The sequence below is a fragment of the Ornithorhynchus anatinus genome, chromosome X1 (assembly GCF_004115215.2).
Source record: "Ornithorhynchus anatinus isolate Pmale09 chromosome X1, mOrnAna1.pri.v4, whole genome shotgun sequence".
Classification (NCBI taxonomy): Eukaryota; Metazoa; Chordata; class Mammalia; order Monotremata; family Ornithorhynchidae; genus Ornithorhynchus; species Ornithorhynchus anatinus.
In genome coordinates, this window is record NC_041749.1 from 124556679 (window position 1) to 124565845 (window position 9167).

A 9167-nucleotide genomic window follows, 5' to 3' on the forward strand; every position below is an offset into this window, starting at 1 on the left:
CACCCGGAACCCCCAAGTCCAAGGAGGGAATCCAGATCTACAGAATCTTCCCTTCATTTTCCAGCCCAATATGAACCAAGGGGCGGTGACCGATCCCAATCCAGCCTCTCTACTCACTGGGCCCAAAGGCTATCAGGATCTCCCAACCCTCCCTCACATCACCTCCTGCCCACCAAACCACGAATGCCCCCGCCCCCCCACCGTCACTTCCCCAGTCCCCTCCCAGTCCCCACCAGAGAATGGACTACAGTATCTGGAAACAGGGGTCCAGCGCTCTTGTGGATCTGGATCATTCTGGAGTGGAGCTGCAGCCTCTGAGCCTGTCAACTAAGGCCTTGGGCCTTTTCTGTTTCTGTTTAATTAATCTGTGAAGGAGCACAAATAACCTTGAAATGTTTTCTTAACCAGTAACTACTTTTTCCCAACGGGGTTTTACTAATATACTTATAAAAATCCTTGCAACCATATATAGTTTTAAGATATTTGGGCCAACTTTAACGAGTTGCTGTTCGGGTTAATAATGTATTAGGAATTTGGGGGGTTTAGTTGAATACAGAGTTGGCATTTCTGATTTTTTTTTTCCTTTTCACTAGAATAGAAAGTGTTCTATACTATTTACTTAATATTGTACTGGCCTACATGTTGTTGCACTGGATATTGCTCTTTCCCTTCCCATGTACTGTACTGTATTTTTTTTTACTTTAATAAAATAAAATTGCAACTTTGTTTCTTCCTAAGGCATCACACTCAATGGGAAGTTAAAGCTGATCCTATTTTAATCAGTCCATCGATCGATCGTCTTGATTGAGCGTTTCGTATTTGCAGAGTGCCGTACCAAGCACCCGGTAAGAGCAGAAGCGAGACACACATTCCCTCTACAGTCAAAGGCACAGGGTCCCTGCCCTCAAGGAGTTTACAATTTAATGGGGAAGACAGACGAATTGTTTACCCATGGAAGGAAAAGCCCTATGGCACTTTGGTACATATCTGTAATTTATTCATTTATATTAACGTCTCTCTCCCGAGCTAGACTGTGAGCTCACTGTTGGCAGGGAATGTGTCTGTTGATTGTTGTGTCGTACTCCCTGAAGCGCTTATTACAGTATTCCGCATATAGTAAGCACTCAATAAATGGGACTGACTGACTGAACGCTTAATCAGGGCCCACCTGGGGCTCAAGTCTAAGTAGGAGGGAGAAGAGGTACTGAATCCCCATTTTGAAGATGAGGGAACTGAGGTCCGGAAAAATGAAATGATTTGCCCAAGGTCACACTGCAGACGAGTGGCGGAGCCGGGATTAGAACCCAGCTACCTCTGACTCCCGGGCCCGGGCTCTTTCCACCACTAGGCCACTCTGCTTCTCATCATTTTGTCTCTATTGTGTCTTCACGAGCACCCTGTACATTGTTCAGCACCCACAAGGAGCCCAATAACAGACCTCTGCATCCAGCAGCAGGGGTGGAAAGCGGGCGGAACGGTTCCGAATGGCCTGGAGCGGCCTGGAACTGTCCAGACCAGGGCACCGCTCAAACAGGCCCACTCTCCTGCTGCCCTCGCTCTTCCGGCCGGCGGGACGCGACTTCCGTCCCGATCGGGGGACCCCTCTCTGGGTTCCCCCGCCGTCCGCACCGAGCTGCGGGGGGAGCCGCCGTCACAATCGATCGGTCAGTCGATCAATGGTATTTATTGACCGCTTACCGTGTGCAGAGCACTGTACTAAACGCTTGGGAGAGTACAATACGAAACAGAGTAGATAGGCACATTCCCGATGAGTGCCTCGGCCTCATCCTCTCCTCCCACAGTGCAACATTCAGTTTTATTGGAACTGCCCTACCCCCATTTCCATGCCAGGAGACTTCTCCTTTCAGCCCTGATGACGATAATCATGATCGTGCCCATGATGACGAAGACGACGGCGAACTGAACTGGTCAATGGCCCAAGGCTGGCTAGTCTGGGGTATCTGGCCTCAGTTGCCTCCCACCTCCCCCCAATCCCCTTCCCCTGTGCCATTCCCAACCCCCATTTCACCCCTTCTTGGGCAGAGCCCCCAAGGCCAGCCAGTCACGGTCCGGGAGAGGTGATGAGCGGCGACAGTTAGAGGCGATGGGGGTCCCAAGGAGAGAGGTAGGGTTGCGTTGAGAGAAATCAGGGTCCTGATCTGGGTTTTTTTTGGGGGGGGGGGGTCTCCCTTCACGTGACCGTCAATGACATCATTATAGCATCACCAGCCAGAGTGGAAGCGGAGATGTAGGAGAGCGGAGGGCAGCCTCGACAGTCAGGGCCCGGTGGCTTTTTGGGGGGCCTGGCGGGGAGGGGGCCAGGAAGAGTACGGAAGGAGGGAGCAGGCGTCAGGAATCCAGAGGCCCCCGCCCCACCATGACCGGGTGACCCACCTCATCTCCCATCTGTCAATCAATCAACGGGCAGGGAACGTACCTGCCAAACTACTGTGCTCTCCAAAGCACTTAATAAAGTGCTCTGCACCTAGTTAGTGCTTAATAAATTCCACTGATGATGACGATGATGATTTATTGAGTGTTTACTGTGTGCAGAACACTGTACTAAAAGGGCTTAGGAGAGTTCAACCCCCGCCCTGTGTTTGCTTTTCAAAAGCCAACGTGGCTGCTCACAGTGAAGTGGGGTGGGGATGGGGGGGGCACCTCATGAGCGCACACACGCAGCCAAGAAAACACGAAAACACACAAGTAACTGTCATCTCCCCGGCTCCGTGAACATCAGACACATTTTCCCCTTTCTTTTCCCTTCTCGGTTTAATGACACTCCCCCAACCAAGCAAGGAATCAGCCCATTAGGGGGTGGGCAGTGCAGTTATTAGCGTGGGTGTTTCGCACCTAATGGCGTTAATCGATGTTCATCGCTTCTCCTCCCCCCCCCCCACCACCTTCCAGACCTCATCACCCCAAGTGTGACAATAACTGTGGCTAAGGCCCGAGATTTTTCAAGGAGGTCTCTCCGGCTGTCTTATTACCCGCAATGTCAGCTAGCCAGGCACAGGCACGGGCAAGGGCTACCTTGAAGAGGCCACGCGAAGAAGACCACCACCTTCATGATGCCCCGAGCGGCGACTAGGTCAGTAAACTCGGTGACGAGGAGGGGAAGAGGGTGGTGTCAAGATCCAGAACCAGCGGTTTAAAGTCTGAGGCCTTACTTTAAATCGAATCCAGTACATTAAATCTAATCCAGCCCTGGGCTGCCAGGGGCCTGGGGGTAGGCGGATGACAGGGTAATCAGGTTGCCCCACGTGGGGCTCCCAGTCTTCATCCCCATTTTCCGGATGAGGGAACTGAGGCCCAGAGAAGTGAAGTGACTCGCCCACAGTCACACAGCTGACAAGTGACAGAGCCGGGATTCGAACCCGTGACCTGCCCCGCCACTTGTCAGTTGTGTGACTTTGGGCGAGTCACTTAACTTCCCTGGGCCTCAGTTCCCTCATCTGTAAAATGGGCATTAAGACTGTGAGCCTCACGTGGGACAACCTGATCACCTGGTATTCTCCCCGGCGCTTAGAACAGTGCTTTGCACATAGTAAGCGCTTAACAAACGCCATCATCGTCATTATTATTCATTCATTCGATAGTATTTATTGAGCACTTACTATGTGTAGAGCACTGTACTAAGCGCTTGGAATGTACAATTCGGCAACAGATAGAGACGATCCCTGCCCGGTGACGGGCTCACAGTCTAAAGGGGGGAGACAGCGTCGTCGGGCAGTGGCAGCTGAGTGGCGGAGGGGCTGATGCCCCCTCTTTCCCTCCCCCTTTTTCCCTTCCTTCTCCTTGTCTTCGTATCGCTGTCCCCTCTCTCCTTCCCCCTTTCCCTGTCTGACCTTGGGCAAGTCGCTTCACTTCTCTGGGCCTCACCTGTAATAATAATGTTGGTATTTGTTAAGTGCTTACTATGGGCACAGCACTGTTCTAAGCACCGGGGTAGATACAGGGTCATCAGGTTGTCCCACGTGGGGCTCCCAGTCTTCGTCCCCATTTTACAGACGAGGGAACTGAGGCACAGAGAAGTGAAGTGACTCGCCCACAGTCACACAGCTGACAAGTGGCAGAGCCGGGATTTGAACCCGTGACTTCCGACTCCCCAGCCCGGGCTCTTTCCACTGAGCCACGCTGCTTCCCTTAAAGTGGGGATTAAGACTGTGAGTGGGACAGGGACCGTGTCCAACCCAATAACCTTGCATCTACCCCCGGGGCATAGTACAGAGAGGCTCAGTGGAAAGAGACCGGGCTTGGGAGCCAGCGGTCATGGTTTCGAATCCCGGCTCCGCCACTTGTCAGCTGTGTGGCTGTGGGCGAGTCACTTCACTTCTCTGGGCCTCCGTTCCCTCATCTGGAAAATGGGGACGAAGACTGCGAGCCTCACGTGGGGCAATCTGATGACCCTGTATCTATCCCAGCGCTTAGAACAGTGCTCTGCACAGAGTAAGTGCTTAACAAATACCAACATTATTAGCAGTAGTAGTAGTAAGTGCTTAACAAATACCGACGTTATTATTATTACAGTGCCTTGCACATAGTAAGCGCTTAACAGATACCATCATTGTGATTAATATTATTATTATTACCATTATTGTTGTCACTTCCCCTCTCCCTCTCCGTTTTCTCTCCCCTCTGGGCCCCCACCTCCGGTCTGGCCAGACTCTCTCCGGCGACTTGCGGGACCCTAGGTCTGGTAGCCAGTTTGGGCCCAGAACTGGTCCGGAGGACTATTGTCTCTACCTGTCGCCGAATTGTCCATTCCAAGCGCTTAGCACAGTGCTCTGCACATAGTAAGCGCTCAATAAATACTATTGAGAATAAATACTATAGAGAAGCAGCGTGGCTCAGTGGAAAGAGCCCAGACGTGGGAATCGGAGGTCATGGGTTACGAGTCCCGGCTCTGCCGCTCGTCCGCTGTGTGACTGTAGGCAAGTCACTTCACTTCTCTGGGCCTCAGTTCCCTCATCTGGAAAATGGGGATTAACTGCGAGCCTCACGTGGGACGACCCGATGGCCCCGTATCTACCCCAGCGCTTCGAACGGTGCTCTGCACATAGTAAGCGCTCAATAAGTACTGTTGAACGAATGAACGGAATGAATGGGAAGGCAGACCGGCCCTCTGTGGGGCCGTAACTCGATCCGCCCGGCAGGTGGCGCCAGGTTCCAGCCGTATTTTTCGCTCGATAGTCGGGTCGGTGGATTATCGGGCCCGAAAGCTTCGTCCTTAGTTCTTGGTATTTACTGAGCGCTGACTATTGCCGTGGAACTGTGCGAAGCGCTGTTGTAGATACAGAAAATCAGCACAGAGGTGCCGCATGACCCTCACGCAGGCTCAGCCCTTGTCACGATACTAATAATAACTACGAGAAGCAGCGGGGCTCAGTGGAAAGAGCACGGGCGTTGGAGTCAGCGGTCGTGAGTTCGAATCCTAGCTCTGCCGCTTGTCAGCTGGGTGACTGTGGGCGAGTCACTTCACTTCTCTGGGCCTCCGTTCCCTCATCTGGAAAATGGGGATTAAGACCGTGAGCCCCAAGTGGCACATCCTGATTCCCCTGTGTCTACCCCAGCGCTTAGAACAGTGCTCGGCACATAGTAAGCGCTTAACAAATACCAACATTACTATTATTGATTATTATTAATGATAATAATTATTATCATTATTATTAATTAGAGAAGCAGCGCAGCTCAGTGGAAAGAGGCCGGCCTTGGGTGTCAGAGGGCATGGGTTCCAATCCCGGCTCTGCCACTCATCGTGTGACCGTGTGACCGGGGGCGAGTCGCTTCACTTCTCTGGGCCTCAGTGACCTCATCTGGAAAATGGGGATGAAGACCGTGGGCCTCACGTGGGACGACCCGATGACCCCGTATCAACCCCAGCGCTTAGAACGGTGCTCTGCACGTAGTCAGCGCTTAACAAATACCAACAGTATTATTTAATAATAATAATGAGGATGGTATTTGTTCATTCGTTCATTCGACCGTACTGATTGAGAGCTTACTCTGTGCAGAGCACTGCTTGGAATGTACAATTCGGCAACAGATAGAGACAATCCCTGCCCAACAACGGGCTCACAGTCCCAAAGACTTTGTTAAGCGCCTACGATGTGGCAAGCACCGTCCTAAGCGCTGGGGGAGATACAAGGGAATCGGGTTGTCCCACGTGGGGCTCACAGTCTTAATCCCCATTTTACAGGTGTGCGGTCACTGAGGCCCAGAGAAGTGAAGTGACTCGCCCACAGTCACACAGCTGACCGGTGGCGGGGCCGGGATTAGAACCCACGACCTCTGACTCCCAAGCCCGGGCTCTTTCCACTGAGCCACGCTGCTTCTCACTTAAGGACAGTGAGGCCCAAAGAAGTTACGTAACTTAAAGTCACCTGGCTGCCCAGAAGCAGGCTTGAACTAGAACCCAGGTTTCCCGATTTGCAGCTCCATACTCTTTCCACCAGATCAAGCAGCCTCCCTCGCATCATATGCCAATTTTACAGATGAGGAAACTGAGACTCACAGCTCAGTTCATACGACTGAATGAGTGAAGGCTTCCACGAGCACTTCATCTACGCCCACCTCCTCGCTTGTTGCACTTGGGCCCCAGTGGGAAAGCACCTGGAGGGAACCAGAGAGTGCGAGACACGCTGCGCAAGCCACCGGCCTCAATTCTCCCGCGTGGTTCTCACTCCCATACTGGAGTCAGTCAGTCGGTCAATCAACTGTATTTATCCCATCCTCAGGGCGGTGTCAGTGTATAAGTGCTAAGGGAGGTGACTGGGGGGTGTTGTGAATGAATGGAGAAGGCTTCCTGGAAGAGGTGGGATTTCAGGGGGACCGTGAAGGTGGGAAGCGACGTTCGGGACAGTGCAGGGTGCTGACAGGCCGTGCCGCTGCTGAAAACTCTGCGTGGTGGCCTCATCGGTCGGTAGCCGGCCCCTCTTCCGGGCGGGGCGGCCCGAGGGGCCACGAGGGCCTTCGAATCGTGTCCCCCGTATGGAACAGCCGGGAATACAGCAAGTTGCCTCGTGCTGTTTCCTGTTCCGTGGTGCCTCGGAAAGTCGAACGGGTAAACCAGTCAACAGTTCTGTATTGTCTCTCTTCTTCTGTCCTGGGTTAATACCCGCCGGAGACTGCAAATACCAAACCCACCTACGTAGCCAACAATAAGGAACAGAGTGTGTGTGTGCGCGCGCACATCCAGTTCAGGCGGGACGGCGGCTCCCCCATCAGCCTTCAGCTGCACACGCACCCATGGGTGAACACCGACATTATTCATTCAATAGTATTTATTGAGCGCTTACTATGTGCAGAGCACTGTACTAAGCGCTTGGAACGAACAAGTCGGCAACGGATAGAGACAGTCCCCGCCGTCTGATGGGCTTACGGTCTAATCGACGGGCTTACAGTCTGGAGTCATCGTCCAGTAGCAAGAGGAGTTACACATGTACGTGCGTAGACGCACGGACACACACGTGCGCACTCTTTTATAATAACCCCCATAGTCCAAAGAGTCATCAACGGCAATGAAACTAGACTGTAAGCTCCTTCGGGGCGGGGATCTTGTCTACCGACTCCACTGAACCGTACTCTCCCCAGCACTTATAGTACAGTGTTCTGCTCGCAGCGCGCGCTCAATAAATACACCACTGATCGACCGAAAACATTCACTTTGGGCTGAACTTGCTCTCTTCCACCTCCCCAGACTGGCACAACCACCATGGCCCTGGGAAACAGCGTGGCTCAGTGGTAAGAGCCCGGGCCTGGGAGTCAGAGGTCATGGGTTCGACTCCCGGCTCTGCCCCTTGTCAGCTGTGTGACCGTGGGCGAGTCGCCTCACTTCTCTGGGCCTCAGTTCCCTCATCTGTAAAATGGGGATGAAGACTGTGAGCCTCACGTGGGACGACCTCATTCCCCTGCATCTACCCCAGCGCTTAGAACGGTGCTCTGCACGTAGTAAGCGCTTAACAAATACCAAACCCGCCTTGGAATAGCCGGGCCTGGCCCCAGATGATAATAATAATAATGATGATTATGGCGCGTGTTAAGCGCTTACTACGTGCCAGGCACCGTACTAAGCACCGGGGTGCATACCAGCAAATCGGGTTGGACGGTCCCTGTCCCTCATGGGGCTCACCGTCTTAATCCCCATTTTACAGAGGAGGGAACTGAGGCCTGGAGAAGTGAAGTGACTTGCACAAGGTCACACGGCAGACAAGTGGTGGAGTCGGGATTAGAACCCATGACCTTCTGACTCCCGGGCCAGTGATTTCTCTACTCCGAGGGTTGTCACCAGCCCTCTGAGGAGCTGTGTTGGTAGCTCCACTCGCTCGTGCGTGGTCCAGCCCACTGGAGCCCTTGAGCCCGGAGAGCCCCCGGCTTCTGAATGGCTCACGCCAGAGAGGGCTGACTTGCTTCATGCATCTACTGTGCCTAGAGTGCTGTCCTGAGATTGAACAACTTCTAGACTGTAAACTCCTCCTCAGCGTGGCTAGTAGAGAAGCAGCGTGGCTCAGTGGAAAGAGCCCTGACTCGGGAGTCAGAGGTCATGGGTCCGAATCCCAGCTCCGCCACTTGTCAGCTGGGTGACTGTGGGCAAGTCACTTAACTTCTCTGGGCCTCAGTTACCTCATCTAGAAAATAGGGATGAAGACTGTGAGCCTCACGAGGGACAACCTGATTACCCTGTATCTCCCTTAATGCTTAGAACAGTGCTCTGCACATAGTAAGTACTTAACAAATACCAACATTATTATTATTATTTATGGCATTTGCTAAGTGCTCACTATGTGTCAAGCAGTGTTCTAAGTTCTGGGATAGATACAAGTTAATCAGGTCAGACAGAGTCCCGATCCCAAATGGGGCTCACCATTAAGTATTATTATTGTTATCGTTATTATTATAAAGATATTAATCAATCGCATTTATTGAGTGCTTACTGTGTACAGAGCACTGTACTGAGCACTTGGGAGAATGTTATTATTCCATTATTATTAGAATTGTGGTATTATATGATTGTTATTATTATATAACTATTCTATTATTGTGAAATTATTATTAAGATGTCTGTTAAACACTTACTCTGTGTTGAGTACTGTTCTAAGTGCTGGGTTAGATACAAGTTAATCATATTGGACACCGTCAATCAATCAATTGCATCATTGAGCGCTTAC